General features: G+C 37.7%; 1 pseudogene across 1 annotated transcript; it reads right to left on the minus strand.

The window, feature by feature from the left end:
- Positions 1-12,907: 12,907 nt before the first annotated feature.
- On the minus strand, positions 12,908-14,120 carry LOC116565286 (annotated as a pseudogene). The gene has a single exon (XR_004275363.1). The product of XR_004275363.1 is annotated as an L-lactate dehydrogenase B chain pseudogene (transcript).
- Positions 14,121-21,565: the final 7,445 nt, after the last annotated feature.

A 21,565-nucleotide genomic window follows, 5' to 3' on the forward strand; every position in this document is an offset into this window, starting at 1 on the left:
GGGAACATAAACTGATGAGTTTTTAATCAAGATAAACACATATATTCACTTTAACTTAGTAATCTTTTCTTTTTAACATGTTAAATACAATTTATTGAACACTTATTACATGCCAGGCACTGTTTTAAGTGTTTAATACCCATGGTCTCATTTACTGCGGCTAACTACCTAGGAAAATAGGTAATATCCCTATTTTGGCTTTGTGGAAACAGATGTTTAAAGCTATTAGGCCGCCATCATAGCAAGTAGCTGAGCCAAGATGTACACGTAGTCTGCCAGACCTCAAAGCCTACAGTTTAAAATGCTGCACTCACTTTTCTCTTCTTTTTTTTTGAGACAGTCTCGCTCTGTCGCCAGGCGCCAGGCTGGAGTACAGTGGTGCGATCTCGGCTCACTGCAACCTCCGCCTCCCGGGTTCAAGCAATTCTCCTGCCTCAGCCTCCCGGGTAGCTGGGACTCCAGGCGCACGCCACCACGCCCAGCTAATTTTTTGTTTTGTATTTTTAGTAGAGACAGGTTTTCACCATGTTGGCCAGGATTCCTCTTCTATACTATTCAAGTGATGCTGTCATTATTCACAGTTCATCTAATGTCTTTTACACCTGTTTTAAGATCAGTTCAGGAGTATTTAGGTTCAAGTCCCACCATGAAAAAAGAAACCACACCAGCATTTTAGTAAAGAGAATTGTTCCCAAGGTTATTAGAGACCTGAAAAGGCAAAAAGGGGGAAAGCGGATGCTTACGTTACACCCCCAGGACTGGAACAAAGGAAAAAGAATGAGCTTTTCACCACCTGCAGCCTCGGAAACTAGGCCCAGCAGAGCCATGACCCAGACCTCTGAGAAGTGGGGTCTTCTCTGAGAGCAGGGATTGAGATTTCTGAGGGGTGGTGCTACCTCACTGGTGCTTGTTATCTCCAAGGTGGAGATGGTAATGGCTTTGGGGGTGTGGAAGAAAAGTTATGCCATCTACTAAACCGAATGCTGCCATGGCAGTATTGACCCGGAGTGCTTCCCCTCTCTCCACCTGCTGGCTTCCTGTCTCCACTAGTGACTTCTAGCTGCAGAAGAAGATGGCAGACAGTCGTACAGTTTACACATTTCCAACCCACCGCCCCTGAGCAGATACAGAAAGCTGGGTTTCAGCTATGCAAGGCAATCAGTTCCATTATTTTATAGTTAAGCCATACTTTTTGTTTAATTACTATATATTCAATTTATCAAATTTGATTAAATAACCTCTGGGTATTGTCAAAAGACAAATCTACTTCCCAAAGATAAGGATTTGCCAACCTGGAGAATATCCCAATTTCAGAGTACGTTTACTTTCCAGGCAAAGTTTCAAATTCTTTTTCTCAGGAGACATCAAAAGATGTCTTCAGAGAAAAGACCTGCGGATACTGGCAGTAGGGGTTATATAAAGAGAAGGGCCAGCTCCCTCCTGAATTCCCTGGAGTGAGTTCCAGAAAACAACCCAGTTTCCAAGTAGCATCTTAGTGTCCAAGGACCAGCAGATATGTGAGAAAATACCCCACGATGAAAGAGCGAGTCAATAATAAAGAAAAATGTGGGGACAGAGAGAGAATTCAGGAAGCAGAAGAAAACTGAAAAATGAGTATAAATTCTCAGAGAAATAAAAACAAACTGTATTGTAACAACAGGATTGCCAGGAAAAAATGAACAATTAGAAAACAGTGACAACTACAACAATAAAAACAGTCTTTGAAAATCAGAAAAAAATTATGATAGTCACAATAAAAATTCCAATACAAAAACCAGAGGAAAAGTTTAGGTTAAAAAAAAGGCAAAAGCATAGACAATAACAAGGAAAAATATAAGACGTGGAGAATCATTGCAAGAAATTGACTGTCTAGAAAAAATAGCATGAGAGTGGGGAGAGAAAAGCTCTGGAGAAAAAGTTATAAAAGCACTAATACAGGAAAATTTCCCCACACTAAAAAACTTGAGTCTTCAAAATCCTTTTTAATGGCCAGGATGAAAAATGAAAATGGCTCATTTAAGGCATATAAAATTTGAAAGGATCAGCACTAAAGAGAAGAGTCTAAAATTTTCCGTAAAAACTATAAATCACCTACACAAGAATGAGAATGTGAATAGTGCTGATGGATCAACACAAGCCTCTTTTTTTTTTTTTTTTTTTTTTTTTTTTTTTTTTTTTTGGCTAAAAGAAGAATAAAAAGTCCTGACAAATTTTAAAGAAAAAATAATTTTCAACTTTGAATTTTTTAAAATACTTTATTCTACAGGTGCACTGCTTTTAATACATACTGCCTTTAACAGTTCCTATGAGCTATGGCACAGGAAACAGAATCTAAGAAAACAGAAGTCAGTTCTAGAATATGGTATATCCTAGTTAGGAAATTAGGAACACAAAGGCACAGATGACAGCACACAGCTAAAGCGGAGAGCAGCCAGTCCAGATCACAGCAAGCGGAAAGAGGCTCCCAAAAGAGTTTTTTCTAATGAAAAGAAAGAGAGAGACTCAGAAAAATAGTTGATATTTAGGATCATAGCCAAGAAGAATTAAGAAGAGTAAGAAAAGAATTAAGGATGTGAGAATAAATTATACAAGTGAAAGAACAGGTGCATCTTCTTCAAAACAAATATCTACCCAATGTAGAAAGAGTAAACATCGCCTGGTAGCTGGGCCAGCAGTGAACAATATTTTTATCACGTAGTGATATAAACACAGCATGCTAATCTACATTAAAAATGATATGATTCTATTGTGATACTTCTGTTGCTAGAACGAGGGAAGGGCAAATAAGAACTAAATCTACATCCATCATCATAGAAAATCAACATGTATTATTTCAACATGCAAAACCAACAAATTGCAATATAGGTTTTGTATTTAGAAATCGGGATAAAACTACAGCAGAAACAGGTGAAACAGTTAAAAGTGTCTGCACCTGTCGGGTGGTACTTCAAGAAAAAAGAAGTGCAAGGTGCTCTTGTACACCGAGGTAGGTTTTCAGTATGGGGCTGTTCATTCACATGCCCTGCTCGGTGTGGGAAGCCCGCCGGGACCTGAACTCTGCAAACTACACTTCCCAGGATCCCTTGTGAACCGACTCCTGGCTGGTTTCAGCCAATGAGAGGCACCGGCGGAGAGTGCGCGCTGCCCTGAGCCTCGTTCTCTCTCCGGCGGTCCCACCCCTGGCCGCAGGTCAGAGGCCCCAGAGCTCTGCCTCAGGCCTGGCGCCTCCGACTCTTGAGCTGCTCCCTCGAACCTGCAACCTCGGGACAAAGGCGGCTTCCAGCAGCGAGGGATCTCGTCTTCCCCGGCGGCTCTTTCATGTCTTCTAACGCTTTAAAAACAGTGTTCCGTAGGCCAGGCGCCGGTAAGCGCAGCACTGTGGGAGGCCGAGGCGGGCGGATCACGAGGTCATCAGTTCGAGACCAGCCCGGCCAAAATAATGAAACCCCGTCTCTACTAAAAATACAAAAATTAGCTGGGTGTGGTGGCGGGCGCCTGTCATCCCAGCTACTCGGGAGGCTGAGGCAGGAGAATCGCTTGAACCCGGGAGGGGGAGGTTGCGCCATTGTATCCCAGCCTGGGCAAGAAGAGCAAAACTCTGTCACACACACACAAAAATATATATATAGTGTTCTGTTCTAAATAAATTCCCTCACATTTTATATTTCTGTTAATTCCAATTCAATACTTTACATCAGCTTTGATTTTTCGAATGACCATGAATGATACAAGTAACTGCGTTGGGTTTTAATTTAAAACATCAGGAACTATTGACAGAGCCTCTCTTTGACCAAACTTTACTCTCTTCAACGATTTCTTAACTTTTAGACTTCCTTACTTGTCTCTACAGTGTCCAAGTTTAGCAAGAGCCTTGCTAAGTCAATTTAGTCGTTCTCCTTGTCTGCTCACCCTGGATACCTGATCGGGGTCCTCGTCCTCTACCGTCCCCCAGAAGATGTCCGATCGCCCTGGCCTGCCTCCAGCAAGAATCCTGGCAGGTCAGTGTGGCCGCAGAGCCCCCTTACTGCTAATGCTTCCTCTTAGTAATCTTTCATCCACCGAGCTTCCTCCCCTGCTCATTGTTTATAAATTCTCACTTCTCTAATTTTTTTCAGAGCTGAGCCCAATCTCTCTTTCCCACTGTAAGGCCCCATTGCAGTGGTCCTAGATCTATGAAAAAAGTACCCTCTTGAACAGAGTCTCCCTTGCTGTTTGTAACAAGTTTCATTAATACTTTTTTCTTAAACAACATACGTTTTTTAAAGGTCAAATACATTAAGTATATTTCATAGTGTTTTGCGAATTCTTAAATAAAAAAGTCGGAACAATAGCAGAACCACTTTAAAAGATCTTGGCTGGGTGTAGCAGCTCGCGCCTATAATCCCAGCACTTTGGGTGGCCAAGGCCGCTGGATTACCTGAGGTCAGGAGTTCAAGACCAGCCTGGCCAACATGGTGAAACCCTGTCTCTACTAAAAATACAAAAATTAGCTGAGCAAGGTAGCACATATTTGTAATCCCAGCTACTACCGAGGCTGAGGCGGGAGAATCGTTTGAACCGGGAAGGCAGAGGTTGTAGTCAGCCAAGATCGCCGCGTTACAGTCCAGCCTGGGCGACAGAGCAAGATTCCATCTCAAAAAAAAGAAGAAGAAAGAGAGAGAGATCTTTAAAAAAGTGTCTACTTGGAATGAAATTCTCGGGAGTTCACTTACAGCTAGTTAAAAGACATTGCATTGTTCTACAATACTGCAAAATGAAATAAGTAAAATGTTGTGTCGCCAAATAAAACAGTACAGCTTACTTTTTCTAAGAATTAATATTTATGAAAACTGCACTTGTGTTTTTATTTTGTCCCCAATGAAAATAAGCGCTTCAGCAGCAGATCTACCAAATATATCAGAACGACTTGGTAGATCACTGCTTCTTCCTATGCGACTTCACATCCAGCTAAAGGGAACGACCAGCAGTCGTCCTCTCTGTTACTATCAGGCATTTAACTTGCATAAGTAAGATTTTAAACAGTCCAGAAGAGCACATAATGAAAACCGTGTCTGTCATTCGAGTGCACTCTCCGTGGGCAGCCAGCGTCAATGTCTCCTGTGCCCTTTCATAATCCATGTATGTAGTTAGAAGCATGCAGCTACATTTTTCTGTAAAATGGGGATAATAACAGCATTTACTGTACATAAAATTTTGCAGGGATTAAATAAGAGAAGAACGAAACAAAAATTTAATATATTAAGTGCATAATAAATGATAAAAATCAGTTATTCATATTTTTGAATTTCATCAGACTACCACTAAGTACGGAAGTAAAATTTATCTGGTCTCCTATTGAGGTTTTTTCCAAGCTTTCAAGTTTTTAAAGTTTATATAAGTATATTTAAGTACTATAAGTGTATACAGTACATACATATAAAATACATACTGATGTTGTAGGTGTAAAGGACTGTGCATTTTTACTTTTGTATTACCAAACAATTCTCCAAAACACACACACACACACACACACGCACACACACACACACACACACACACTATGATAGAGGTGTGGTAATGATGGTAGATGTATAGATTATAAGTGTAATAGAACTCTACAAAATATGTCTTGTGAAACAGTTACAATCTTTCCTAGGTAAAAACTGAATTTTTAGTAGGTTTAAAAAAAGATGTATATCTACACAATCGTTGTGTGTTATAACATAAGCAGTGATGTGAGGCAGGAATTGGATTTGTATATTGACTCCCTGTCGTATGCTAGACTAGTTGAAGGGAAAGAAGATGAGGTGTGTAAATGGAAGTCAAATTATAGAGGAAGTTGGAGCCAAATTTCTGAGTTGTTGGAGAAGATAATTACAGATTTTGAAACTCTGGAGGACATAGATGCAATTTTTTGTAAGGACAGTCATACCTCTTCTCAGACTGATGATTTCCTTACATTTTTAAAGGGCCTGAGCAACAACATATTTTTGGTAAGTCTGAACATAGTTGCAAACCAGCTAGTTCCTAAATTATGAAAATTGTCATATTCTTTCAAAGCAAAATGACTTAAAGGGCTAAAAATCAAGTTGTAATTGAATAATCCAGGGTTTGCAATGTTTACTATAATTCTATTTTCTGTAATGTGTAGTTTTAATGGTTCTTTTATTTTGAGAAGTAGTTCTCTTGGTACCAATCTCAGCTCAAGCAGTAGGTTTGCTTTTTTATAGTACTGAACAACAACATGACTGGAGCTAGCAGGCTAATTTCGTATTCTAGACATATCTACCTATCCAGCACTTCTTGGCTGATTTTTTTTTTTTTTTTTTTTTTTTTTAGGAAATGTACAAAGTGTTTTTTTCCAAGTATACAGTACTTCAGGATTAACTGTAGTGGATGTGCTATACAATAGATCTCTAGAACTCATTCATTCTAACTAAAACGTGGTACCCTTCAGCCAAAATCTGCCTCCCCATTCTCCTCCCCAACATCCTGGTGACCGCCATTCCACCCTCTACTTCTATGGTTCAGCTTCTTTAGATTACATATAGACATGAGATCATGCAGTATTTGTCTTTCCGTGTTTATTTTATTTCACTTAGCATAATGCTCATTCATGTTATCTCAAATGACAGAATTTCCTTTTTTTTTAAACTCTAAATAGTATTCCATTGTGTATATATACCACACTTTAAAAAATCAGTTCATCTGTTGATGGGCACTTAGTTTGATTCCATATCTTGGCTGTTGTGAATAGTGTTGTAATGACATGGGATTCCAGGTATCTCTCTGACTTACTGATTTTGTTCCCCTTGGAATTTATACCCAGTATTGGAATTGCTGGATCGTACGGTAGTTCTATTTTTAACTTCTGAGAAACCTTCATACTGTTTTCTATAATGACTGTGCTAATTTGCATTCCCACCAACAGTATAGAAAGCTTCTCTTTCCTACATCCTCCCCAACATTTGTTACCTTTCATCTTTTCATAATATCTATCTGAACAGGTATGGGGTGATATCTCATTGTGGGGTTACTTTGCGTTTCCCTGTTACCAATGATGTTAAGCATTTTTTTCATGTATCTTTTGGCCATTTACGTCTTCTTTTGAGATTTGCATATGTAGGTCTTTTGCCAATTTTTTAATTGGATTACTTGTTTTCTGGCTATTTGGTTGTCTGAGTTCCTTATACATTTTGGATAGTAACTCTTATGTATGCTTTGCAAATATTTTTAATATCATAGGTTGTTTCTTCATTCTTGATCATTTCCTTTGCTATCAGAAGCTTTTATTTTTAACATTATTTATTTTAATTAAGAAATAAATATATTTATTTATCATGTATAACATTGTTTTAAAATATGCATCCATTGTGAAATAGCTAAATGAAGATAATTAACATATGCGTTACCTCACACACTTATTTTTATGTGTGTGATGAGAACACAAAGTCTGCTCTTAACAATTTTCAAGAATACAGTATAGTCACCCTTTGGTGTAGTTGGGGGATTTTGTTCCAGAGGCTCTGCTTATATCAAAATCCAGAAATACTCAGGTTCCACAGTCAGCCCTCTGGAACCCACATATAGGAAAAGTCAGCCTTCAGTGTTCCCAGGTTTTGCATCCCACCAACACCATATTTTCAATCTGTGTTTAGTTGCAGATGCAGAACCCTCAGATACAAAGGGCTGACTGTATTTATTGAAAATAGCTGTATATAAATGGACCCACAGAATTCAAACCGGTGTTGTTCTAGAATTAGCCGTCACCATGTTGTACATTAGTGCTCTTCAACTTATTTATCCTATCTCACTGAAATGTTGTATCCTTTGCTCAACATCTCCCCAAACCTCCATTTTTAGCTTCTGGTAACCACTGTTCCACTCTCTACTTCTATGAGTTCAACATTTTCAGATTCCACATATAGGTGGGATCAAGTGGTATTTGGATTCTTGTGCTTGGCTTATGTTACTTACCCTAATGTCCTCCTCTAGGTTCATCCAGGTTATTGCAAATGACAAGATTTTCTAATTTTTAAAGCTAAATAATAGTCCATTGCATTTACGTACCACCTTTTCTTTATTTGTTCATCTGTGATGGACTCTTAGGTTGCTCCCATATCTGGCCTATTGTAAATAATGCTACAATAAACATGAAAATGCATATATCTCTTTGACATACTGATTTCATTTTCTTTGGATAGATATCCAGTGGTAAGATTACTGGATCTTATGATGGTTCTACTTGTAATTTTTTGCGAAACATCCTGCTATTTTCTATAGTGATTATACTAATTTACCTTCCCATCAACAGTGTGAAATAATTTCCTTTTCTCCTGTAGGTTTTCAGTTTGACACAATCCAAATTGTATATATTTGCTTTTGTTACCTGTGCTTTTGGAGTCATATCCAAAAAATCATTGCCTAGATCAATGTCAAAAAGCTTTTTTCCTGTTTTCTTCTAGCAGTTTTACAGTTTCAGGTTTTATGTGTAATCCATTTTAACTTGATTTTTCCTATGATGTGAGAAAAGATCCAATTTCATTCTTCTGCATGTAGACATCTAGTTTTCCCAATACCACTTATTAAAGACACTATCCTTTCTCCATTGTGTATTCTTGGTATTTTTGTCAAACAGTAGTTGACTGTAAATGTATGCATTTATTTCTGAGCTTTCTATTCTATTCCATTAGTTTATGTGACTGTTTTTATGATGGTAGCATGCTGTTTCAATTACTGTAACTTTGTAATAGTTTTGACATTAGGTAGTGTGGTGCCTTCAGCTTTGTTTGTATTGCTCAAGATTGCTTTGGCTAATTAGGTCTTTTATAATTCCACATGAATTTTAGGATCTTTTTCTTCTACTTATGGGAAAACTGTCATTGAAATTTTTGTAGGGATTGCATTGAATCTATAGCCCACTTTGGGTAGTATGAATATTTTACCAATATTAATTCTTCCATTCCATGAACATGAGATATCTCTCCATTTAGTTGCATATTTTTCTATTTCTTTTATCAGTCTTTTATAGTTTTCAGTGTACAAACAGATCTTTTACCTCTTCAGTTAACTTTGTTGCTAGGTAACTTTAAATTGCTGTTGTAAAGTTGCATAGTTTTGATTGTTTACTGTATGTATGTTAGTTTATATAAACCTCTTCATTGAAGAAGTCAGACAGTTCATTGCTAGCATATATAAACACTTTATATATACTTCAACATATATAAACACTATACTAACCAAATTTATAAACATAAACACTTTATATATACTAACAATGAACTATCTGACTTCTGGAGATAGTATATATAAACACTACTAACTTTTGTATATTGACTTTGTATTCTACAACTTTATTGAATGTATTTCTCAAATATTTTTGATGGGTCTTTAGGACTTTTTATATATGATTACGATAGCTACAGAGACCATTTTACTTCTTCCTTTCCAGTCTGGATACCTTTTATTCATTTTATTTGCCTAATTCCTCTAACTGGGACTTTTAATACTATGTTGCATAGAAGGGGCATCTTTTTCTTGTTCCTGATCTTAGAGAAAAAAATTTTCAGTTTTTCACCTTACGTATAATGTTAGCTGTGAATTTGTCACATATCACCTTTATTATGTTGAGGTACATTCTTTCTGTGCCTAAAATGTTGAGAGTTTATTGTGAAAGGATGTTGAATTTTGACAAATGGCTTTTCTTCATCTATTGAGATGATCATATGGGGTTTATCTTTATTCTGTTAATATAATGTATCACATATATTGATTTGCATATGTTGAACCATCCTTGCATCTTAGTTATGGATAAATCCCACTTGTTCATGGTGTATGATCCTATTAATATGCTGTTGAACTTTGTTTGCTCATATTTTGTTGAAGAGTTTTGTATCTGTGTTCACAGGGTTACTGGCCTGTAATTTTCTTTTCTTGTAGTATCTTTGTCTGGTTTTGGTATTAGACAGTGCTAGACTCACAAATTGGCTGATAACTTTGATTTTGTTTTTTATTCTAAACCACTACTTTCTTTCTTTTCTTTTCTTTTTACTTCTTGAGACAGGGTCTCCCTCTGTTGCCCAGGCTGGAGTTCAGTGGTATGATCTGAGCTCACTGCATCCTCTGCCTCCCAGGTTCAAGCGATTCTCCCACCTCAGCCTCCTGAGTAGCTAGGACTACAAGTGTATACCACCACAGCCCAGCTAATTTTTGTATTTTTAGTAGAGACAGGGTTTCGCTATACTGATCAGGCTGGTCTAGAACTCCCAACCTCAAGTGATACGCCCACCTCGGCCTCCAAAGTACTGGGGTTATAGGCGTGAGACGCCTTACCCAGCCTAAATCACTACTTTCAATAAAGAGTAAGAATAAAACAATCTATCTTAATGTTTATGTTTCTTCCTGCATATCGTTTATATAAAGAATATATAATAATTTTTACATAAGCACTTCACATCTATATGAAATCCCATCTCTCTTCCTATCTAAATGACTTGGGCTTGTTTTTCTCAAGACAAACCCAAGTCATTTGTACTTCAATAGAACAAACCATATGTTTGTTCTATTTTGATTTCTGTCTTACTGTTTTTCTTAATAAGGTAGAGATAAACATTTTGAGGTTTGGAATCAGACTGGTCTAGTTTGAATACTGGCTAATCTGTTTATTAAGTCTGTATGTTTGTTTGGATCACTTCTGTAAAGTGCAGTTTCTCATCTGAAAATGAATACAATTACATTGCTCACCTCATAGCATTCTTTTTCCTGTTAATTAAGTAAAATGACAAAGACAGTTAAGAAACTGACTATTAAAGGAAATAACATACGATACCTGGTATTATTATTGCTGTTAATAACTATTATAACAACAATGATTAGAAAATAACAACAGAGCTGAAACTCCAATGAAAGACCGAACTAGTTAAAAATGCACCAAAATGTTGTTATTCTGTCTAGACATGAAGAGGCTTACAAGTGAACCACATCTTTGACTCCAATTTAGAAGGGTGGCATGTGGAACTCACTATTTCATCCTTTATCATTCCCCAGCACTAGACACTATAATTACTCTGGTTATCACTGTTTCTGGGCTCAGATTTCAGTAAGATTGCATATCTATTACATTTAAAAAGGCAAATGTTGTATCTTTTTAATATGGTTAGTGAAGAAAAGCTTTTAAATATGCATTCCAAACCTCTGGTTTGGGTATTTGGGAAACTGAATAGGATTATAAAAAGGCATTGAGAGAAGAAGACTTCAAAACTTGCATTTTTGAGATAACTTTTACAAATTCTAATTTCCTGTGAAAAATGTATAGTGTTCATGCAAATATATGCAAATAAATACAGCTGCTTTTCTGTTTTATTCCTAAACCTGGCCCTGTAGTAAACTATCGTACATGTGCCTGTTACGTAAAATAAGATAGTCTCTATGTAGACTGCTACATTTATTATTATGTACTTCAGAATCATATCATGTGAAGACTGTTGTTCTCTGGATCCTCATAATGGTTTTCATTCAACTGATGTTGACAATGATTAGATTTCTTCTTTTGAAGCTAGCAGCGTCTCACATACACGCTCCCTGAGCATAGAGACCATGTCTTATCTTGATCATAACTGAATCTCCAATGTCAAGTACGGTACTCAAAACACAATTGTTTTTGATAAATACTTATTAAATGAATAAATAATGTCTAGATTAAACATATCTAGTGTTTTCGTTATATTCTTTTTCTTTTTTTTTTTTTTTGAGGCAGTTTTGCTCTTGTTGCCTAGGATGGAGCGCAATGGCACAATCTCGGCTCATCACAACCTCCGTCTCCCAGGTTCAGGTGATTCTCCTGCCTCAGCATCCCATGTAGCTGGGATTACAGGCATGCATGCACCACCACGCCCAGCTAATGTTTTGTATTTTTAGTAGAGACAGGGACAGGGTTTCTCCATGTCGGTCAGGCTGGTCTTGAACTCCTGACCTCAGGTGATCCACCTGCCTCAGCCTCCCAAAATGCTGGGATTACAGACGTGAGCCACCGTGCCCGGCCTGTTTTCATGGTATTATTTAAGGTGTTTAAGCACCCATACCAGTTTGCTTCAAAATCTGTGAGCATGATTCTTTCATTGCGTGTAGGTATTTGCAAATTTGACCAAGTTTTCTGTAATAGTACAGAAAGACAGAATCAAGGCTTCCCAGAAAAAAACTGAGGGTCAGTTCATCTTGTCACTATTATGAGAAAGCATCTCTGCCTCAGTGATAAGCTATGTCATAGACTAGAAGTTTCTGGGCTTTTCCATAAAGGAGCAGAATCACAGACAGGAGAGGGAACACATGGCCCCAGTCACCTCCCTCTATTCATGGTGCCTCCTTCTTCATCTCAGAAGCACCAGCACCACTGTCTCTCCCTGTGACCCTCACGCACACCCACCTGTCCAGTGCAGCCTGGCGCACAGTAAGGCCAGAGCCATTCCCTGAGGAGGCCTGTAGTCTTTCTCGCTAGTCCCTTACGGCTATTTTAAATCTGTGAAAGGGCAAATATACTCTATTTTATCCCTAAGCCAACCTCACGTAATTATGCCCGTTATACAGAATAGAAACTGAGTTAACGGAAAGTTAATGACAAGTTTAAATCTGTCAAATAATTATACTGGAGTGGGAGCACATAGCCCTTGAATTTTCCTATAATTTACCTAAGAGCAGAAACTGTTCTTTTTCTGTGTGTGTGTGTGTGTGTGTGTGTGTGTGTGTCTTTAAAATATTTTATTTTATTGCACTTTATTTTTCATCAACTTTCATTTTAAGTTTCTGGGTACATGTGCAGGATGTGCAGGTTTGTTATACAGGTAAACATGTGCCATGGTGATTTGCCGCACAGATCAATCATCACCTAGGTCTTAAGCCCAGCATCCATTAGCTATTCTTTTTTTTTCAGAAGCACACTGCAATAGTTAATTTTATTTGTTCAAGAACTCATATTGCAAGCATTAAACCAAGCATAGGCTTTGATTCTGTGAGCCCAAATTCACATATTGAAGAAGATCAGAGCAAACTGCGATTCATGTACATGGATGAAAACTAAAGGCTCAGAGTTAATCACATTGTAGTTTTTAAACTTCTACAGCCTAGGACTCAATAGTCACAGGTCTTTAGGTCCTTCTGGATATCCCATAGGGTGTCTGCACTTTTCTTGAGCTGAGAAACCTCATCATCCTTGAGCTTCTGGTTGATAACGCTGGTTAATCCCCGGGCCCTGAGGATACATGGAAGACTCAGGAAGACTTCATTCTCAGTGCCATACATCCCGTTTACCATTGTTGACACGGGATGAATCCTGGATAGATTTTCAACATGGATTCAGTAAGATCAGCCACACTTGATCCAGCAGCCCAGTTGGTATATCCTTTTAGCTTGATGACTTCATATGTACTTTCAATCACCATCTTATGTACTTCCTTCCAATTTTCACTATCATTGTCAGTTCCCATTTCTGGATTCACTTCCTGAAGAGAAACACCTGCCACATTCACGCCACTCCACACAGCCACACTGGAGTCACCATGTTCCCCCCAAATCCATCCATGGCAGCTGCTGGGATGAATGCCAAGTTTTTCAGCCATAAGGTAGCAAAATCTCGCAGGATCCAGATTACATCCACTTCCAATCACACGGTGTTTGGGTAATCCACTCAGTTTCCAGGCAACATATGTAAGAATGTCCACTGGGTTGGAAACCACAATTACGGTGCAATCAGGACTGTACCTGACAATCTGAGGAATAATGAATTTGAAGACATTAGCATTTCTCTGCACCAGATTGAGACGACTCTCCCCCCCTTGCTGATGGACTCCTGCAGTTACCACTACAATCTTAGAATTGGCGGTCACGGAATAATCTTTATCTGCCACAATTTTGGGTGTCTAAAGAAATAAGCTCCCATGCTGCAGATCCATCATTTCTCCTTTATCTTCCAAAACATACACAAGAGCAAGTTCATCAGCCAGAGACTTTCCCAGAATGCTGATAGCACACGCCATACCAACTTGTCCAACACCCACTACAGTAATCTTATTGTTTGGGTCTGTTGCCCCTTCTTATGCAACTGGTGCAATGGGTTTTTCCTTAAGAGCTGCCATTTTGCACAGGAGAAAGAAGGCTCTGGAGACCGAAGAAATAGTGGTCCCATTAGCTATTCTTTCTGATAATCTTTCTTCCACTGTCCCCTACAACAGGCCACAGTGTAGGTTGTTCCCTCCCAGGGTCCATGTGTCCTCATTGTTCAGCTCCCACTTAAGTGAGAATATGCGGTGCTTGGTTTTCTGTTTTTGCATTCATTTGTCTTCCATAATGATTGAACTAATTTACACTTCTACCAACAGTGTGAAAGTGTTCCTTTTTCTCCACAACCTCACCAGCATCTGTTGTTTTTTGACTTTTTAATAATCGACATCTAACTGGCGTCAAGAAATGGTATCTCATTGTGATTTTAATTTACATTTCTCTAATGATCAGTGATGTTGAGCTTTCTTTCACATTTTTGTTGGCTGCATGTATGTCTTCTTTTGAGGAGCATCTGTTCATGCCGTTTGCCTTTTAATGGGGTTGGGCCTTTGTTGTTGTTGTTGTTGTTGTTTGTAAATTTGTTTAAGTTCCTTACAGATGTTAGATATTAGACCATTGTCAGATGGATAAATTGTGAAAATTTTCTCCCGTTTCATAGACTGTCTGTTGTCTCTGATGATAGTTTCTTTTGCTGTACAGAAGCTTTTTAATTTAATTAGATTCCAATTAGTCCATTTTTGCTTTGATTGACATTGCTTTTGGTGTTTCCGTCATGAAATCTTTGCCCATGCCTATGTCCTGAATGGTATTGCCTAGATTTTCTTCTAGGGTTTTTATTGTTTTGGGTTTTACATTTAAGTGTTTAATCCATTTTGAGTTGATTTTTGTATGTGGTGCCCAGTATCAATTTTCTGTATATGGCTAGCCAGTTCTTCCAGTGCCATTTATTAGATAGGGAAGTCTTTCGTCATTGCTTGTTTTTGTCAGGTTTATCAAAGATCAGATGGTTGTAGGTGTGTAGTCTTATTTCTGGGTTCTCTATTCTGTTCTACTGGTCTCTGTGTCTATTTTTATACCAGTACCATGCTGTTTTGGTTATTGTAGCACTGTAGTATAGTTTGAAGTCAGGTAGGGTGATGCCTCCAGCTTTATTCTTTTTGCTTAGGATTTCCTTGGCTATTCGGGCTCTTTTTTGGTTCTATATGAATTTTAAAATAGTTTCTTCTACTTCTGTGAAGAATGTCAATGGTAGTTTTACAGGAATAGCATTAAATCTATAAATTACTTTGGGCAGTATGGCCATTTTGGTGAGACTGATTCTTCCTTTCCATGAGCATGGAATGCTTTTTCATTTGTTTGTGACCTCTCTGATTTCTTTGAACAGTGGTTTGTAATTCTCCTTGAAGAGGTTATTCACTTCCCTTGTTAGCTGTATTCCTAGGTATTTTACTCTCTTTGTAGCGATTGTGAATGGGAGTTCATTCATGATTTGGTTCTCTACATGCCTGTTGTTTGTGTATAGTAATTCTAGTGATTGTTGCACATTGATTTTGTATCCTGTGATTTTGCTCAAGTTGCTTATCAGCTAAAGAAGCTTTGGGACTGAGACAATGAGGTTTTCTACATGTAGTATCATGTCGTCTGCAAACAAAGATAATTTGACTCCCTCTCTTCCTATTTGAATACCCTTTACTTCTTTCTCCTGCCTGGTTGTCCTGGCCAGAACTTCCAATACTATGTTGAATAGGAGTGGTGAGAAGGGGCATCCCTGTCTTGTGCTGGTTTTCAAAGGGAATGCTTCCAGCTTTTGCCCATTCAATATGATATTTGCTGTGGATCTGTCATATATGGCTCTACTATTTTGAGGTGTGTTTCTTCAATACCTGGTTTGTTGAGAGTTTTTAACATGAAGGGATGTTGCATTTTATCAAAGACCTTTTCTGCATCTATCAAGATAATTATATGGTTTCTGTCTTTAGATCTATTTATGTGATGAATTACATTTATTGATTTGCATATGTTGAATCAACCTTGCATCCCGGGGATGAAGCCAACTTGATTATGGTGGATAAGCATTTTGATGTGCTGCTGCATTCGGTTTGCCAGTATTTTATTGAGGATTTTTGCATCGATGTTTATCAGGGATAGTGGTCTGAAGTTTTCTTTTTTGTTGTATTTCTGCCAGGTTTTGGTATCAGGATGAGCCTGACCTCATAAATGAATTAGGAAGGAGTCCCTCCTTTCAGTTGTTGGAATAGTTTCAATAGAAATTGTACCAGTTCCTCTTTGCAGCTCTGTTAGAATTCTGCGGTAAATTCTTCTGGTCCTCAGCTTTTTTGCTGTTGTTGTTGTTTTTGATAGGCTATTGCTGCCTCAATTTCAGAACTCATTATTTGTCTATTTAGGGATTCAATTTCTTCCTGGTTCAGTCTTGAGAGGTTATGTGTGTCCAGGAATTTATCCATTTCTTCTAGATTTTCTAGTTTATGTGCATAGAGCTGTATGTAGTAGTCTCTTATGGTTGTTTGTATTTCTATAGGGTCAGTGGTGATATTTCCTAATCATTTCTGATTGTGTCTATTTGATTCTTCTCTCTTTTCTTCTTTAGTCTATCTAGCAGTCTGTCTATTTTATTAATTTTTTTCAAAAAAAAAAAAAAAAAAAAAAACTCCTGGATTTGGCGATTTTTTTTTGAAGGTTTTTTTATGCTTCTGTCTCCTTCAATTCCAAAGAGCAGAAAATTTCTTATCTCCAAGAAATGAGTAACAACACTATTTTATCTTTGCCTCAAATTGCAAACTTTGACATCTCACAAATTTTGAAAATTCCACATAGCCCTAGAAGTTTTCTACTTTTTCTTGTTCCTTTGAAACCCATTTCGATGTAACTTTTTCTTTGATTTGCCCCCTTGTATACAAATCTAAATAAAATCACACACACACAAAATGCAATACCATTTGGAAAAAGGAAGCAATTTATAAATAATCAATGACTAATCAAAATGACACTAGTTTTCCTTTTTTAACACTTGATAAAGAAAAGTTAGGTCAACTTTGGAGCACTTAATAAAGTGTTTTAAATTAAATTTTCTAGGTTGGATTTGTATCTCAAAGTAGAATTCCTAGTCAACCTTGTCAATGAACAGTCCTTTTGGTTTACATTACATGTCTGAACAGTACTTTTCATTTGCATTAAATATCCCATTATTTTTCCTAACATTTGAAAATATGATATTGCATCTGTCTGATCAGACATACTTGTCCAAAACTTAATTTACTAGGATATGAAATCTTTGTTTTCTTGGAGAAGTCATTTCCAATAATGCATTCCAGTCTCAAAATACACACCTAAACCCATGAAAGACTAGCTAAGAACATTTTTATAATGCATTTCTCAGAATTAGCTACAGTTATAGATTAGCTTTTCTTGGCCTTTTTTTATGAATCAAAGATAGATTGTCTACCATTCTTCCTCCCCTCCCCTTGACCTTGTTCTAGATGGAATTAATTGATGCAATTGATTTTGTATCATTGAACTCATCCTTTATTTCTATAAAGGCAAAAATAAAGATATAAGTGTAAATCCATGTTTTTCTATCTTTTTTTGGCATTTAAACCAAAGTGTAGGTCATTAGGTATTAGTTAGAATCACTTAAATGAACGGGAATTCAGAGTAATTGTCAGGTGATTTTAAAAACAAAGATACAAGGACTTATACACCTAAATAATTGTTGTCCTTCTAGGAAGTTATGTGGGATAAATTGCAACGTTATTGAAATATCCTTTGGCTTGAAGTAATAATGAAAGACCTATATGTATTTAAAATGTTTTTCTACTAGTTAAAATAATATGATCTAAGGCAAGTTATTTAAGCATCCTATGTCCCAAATTTAGGTATCTCTAGATTGTTACAAAATGACCTTGAATGGAAGACATCTCCCTAAATGCATCATTGAATCTTGGCTGGCCCTAAGCCAACAGGGTGTAATAGATGTACATTCTGCCAGTTCTAAGCCTAGGCATTAAAGAGGTTTTGCAGCTTTTGTTTGAAATCAAACCACTCTGCTATGAAGATGACCCCTCTAACCTATTGGAGGATGGGAGGTCATGTGGAGAAAACACGTGGTACCTTAGCTGGCGACCAAAAGCCAGACATGAGCAAGCCCATCCTGGAACCTCCAGCTTCAGCTGAGTCATCAGTTGACACCACCACATGAATGATCCCAAGTGACACTAGCAGAAGAACCAACCAGACTGCCAATGCACACTAAGAACCAAGTCAGGTAGTAAATTAGGCAGAGATAAGGGATAGACTTTAGAGAGTCTAACTCCAGTTCCATGCTACTTCCACCTCTCTGGCTGAGAGGCAACCATCTGTCAATCATGAGTACAAGACAGAAGTTCAGCATTTGGATAAGGAATCTGCTACTGCTTGTGGGTGTTTTCAGTAGAAAATATAGACATGCAGTTACACTGGTACCATCATTTCTGAAAGGTAAGAAGCAAGACACATGACTAGATACAAGTTCCAAATCAGTTAAGAGTTTTTGCTACATGTTGGTTAAGATCAGAATCGAGTATCATATGATTTCAGAAGCTTCCCAGTTTCACACACCCAGGGAAGAAGAATTCCCATAATCTTATTCAGATTAAACTGATTTATTCACTTCCAATTCTGTGCCATTTTTTGAGAAACTTATCTTGGTAAGAGTAGATTTGGGTGAGAGGAAATCAGTCTTAGGTAGAATTGAAGAATCTCAGCACCAGCTAAATATTTTTGAGCAGCCTGTGGACACGTTTCTAGTGAGAGAAAGAAAGAGGATGGGCTGAGTGTGTTAGCTGGCACCTTCCGCTGTGCTCAAAAAGTGTGTTGCTCCACTCCATGCAGCTCTGACCAGCAGCACTGACATACTGACCTCCCCGCTACAGGAAGCATCTCAAGCTCAGGGATTCAGGCTTTTTATCTTTTAAATAGGATTGCCAGGCAGCATACAAGATGCCCAATTTAATATGAGTCTCAGGTAAACAGCAAATAAGTTTTCAGTATGTCCATACAATATTTGAGACATACTTATACCAAAAAAGATACATTGTTAATCTGAAATTCAAATTACTAGGTGTCCTCTTGTGTTTTTGGTTGGTTTGCTTGTTTTGCTCCATATTTTTGTTTTGTTTTGTTTTTGGTTAATCTGGTAACTTTCCTTAAAGATGAACATCAATACAGTCCTGCCACAGATGAGCTGCCCAAGGCTGGGTGCAGTGGCTCACACCTGTAATCTCGGCATTTTGGGAGCCTGAGATGGGTGGACTACTTTGAGCCCAGGAGTTCCAGACCAGCCTAGCCAACATGGTGAAAGCCTGTCTCTACTAAAAATTTAACAAATTTAGCCAGGCATGGGGATGAGCCTATAGTGCCACATACCAGGGAGGCTGAGATGGGAGGATCACTTGAACCCGGCAGGTGGATGTTGCAGTGAACCAGAATTGCACTACTGCACTCTAGCCTGGGCAACAGAGTGAAACTCCATCTCAGAAAAAAAAAAAAGAAGTACTCAAGAAATGGTATTTGAATATCGATTCACACTTTTTGCAATTCCAGCTAATGGCTTGGCATGTTATCAAGGCTCCACTAACCTTTTGGATATCACAGACTCAAGTCTGATTCTACACAGAAATCTCAACCCCTGTAATAATTATAGCCAGAATAACAGTATCATCTACGTTTCTGCAGCAGCTTATGGTTTTCAAAGAAGCAGTAATTGCTTATTTTAAAAATAAACTCTTGAGTAATTACACACTTAAACTGTGGCTGTAGATGAAAAGGAAATGGAGAGAGTGAGAAATGGTGGTTCATAGAAAGATCTTCATGCTTACATAAGGCACTACATTTCTAGTTCATACATTCTCCCTGATATTCTGAAATCAGATCATTGTTTTTCTAACATGACTGTGGCAGGTTAAAGGAAGAGAAAATAAATGTAGAACACTGTTGGCTGTAGGTGAACATGCGTTAATTCCCTGTCACCCCATTTCGTGCCTTGCAATCTTCTAATTGCTAATTAAGACAAAGGGCAAAATCATATCCTTTAGCAAACAGTCTAGTACCCTTTCCCAGTCTGGGATGTGACAGGCACCACACTTGAAGTATGCTTTTTTTGGTCATCTTTATATAGCATAATAGACCAACCAAGTACAAGTTAAGCAGACTGAAAGGAAGAATTATTTAGCACTCCTGCTGATGCTGCTGGAAGGTGTAGAAATGATCTTGGAGTGCTTCCTTCAGTTCTTTATCCTTTAGAAGAGCTCACAGAAGGCAACCTAGCAAGCGTTAGGATTCACAATGCCATCTGTCTGTTAAAAATATAGTCTAATTCTAAAGAAGGGAATTACATAATGGCAATGGGATCAATGCAACAAGAAGAGCTAACTGCCCTAAATATATATGCATTCAATACAGGAGCACCCAGATTCATGAAGCTAGTTCTTAGAGACTTAGACACCCACACAATAATAGTGGGAGACTTTAACACCTTACACATCAACAAGACAGAAAATTAACAAGGATATTCAGGACTTTAACTCAGCTCTGGACCAAGTGGACCTAATAGACATGTACAGAACTCTCCACCCCAAATCAGCAGAATATATATTCTTAGCACCACATCACACTTATTCTAAAATAAGTGTGATGTGGTGCTAAGGGATTAATTGCTAAGTCAATTTTGGAATTGACTACATAACTGGAAGTAAAACACTCCCCAGAAAACACAAAATAATGGAAATCATAACAGTCTCTCAGACCACAGTGCAATCAAATTAGAACTCAGGATTAAGAAACTCACTCAAAACCACACAACTACAGAAAGACCGAACAACCTGCCCCTGAATAACTACTGGGGAAATAACGAAATTAAGGCAGAAATAAATAAGTTTTTGAAACCAATAAGAATGAAGACACAAAGTACCAGAATCTCTGGGACACAGCTAAAGCAGTATTTAGAGGGAAATTTATAGCACTAAATGCCCATAGGAGAAAGAAGGAAAAATCTAAAATTGACACCCTAACATCACAATGAAAAAACTAGAGAAGCAAGGGCAAACAAATTCAAAAGCAAGCAGAACACAGAAAAATAACTAATATCAGAGTAAAACTGAAAGAGACAGAGACATGAAAATCCCTCCAAAAAAATCAGTGAATCCTGGATCTGGTTTTTGAAAAGATCAACAAAATAGACCAGTAGTGAGACTAGTAAAAAAGAAAAGAGGGAAGAATCAAATAGACACAATAAAAAATAATAAAGGGGTTATCAACACTGATCCCACAGAAATACAAGCTGCCATCAAAGAATACTATAAACATCTGTACACAAATAAACTAGAAAATCTAGAAAAAATGGATAAATTCCTTGACATATACACCTTCCCAAGAATAAACCAGAAAGAAGTTGAATCCCACACGTTATACACCATGGAATATTATGCAGGCATCAAAAATGATGAGTTTGTGTCCTTTGTAGGGACATATGAACCTGGAA

This window comes from Sapajus apella, unplaced genomic scaffold, assembly GCF_009761245.1.
Source record: "Sapajus apella isolate SASKATOON/1434 unplaced genomic scaffold, GSC_monkey_1.0 scaffold39, whole genome shotgun sequence".
Lineage (NCBI taxonomy): Eukaryota > Metazoa > Chordata > Mammalia > Primates > Cebidae > Sapajus > Sapajus apella.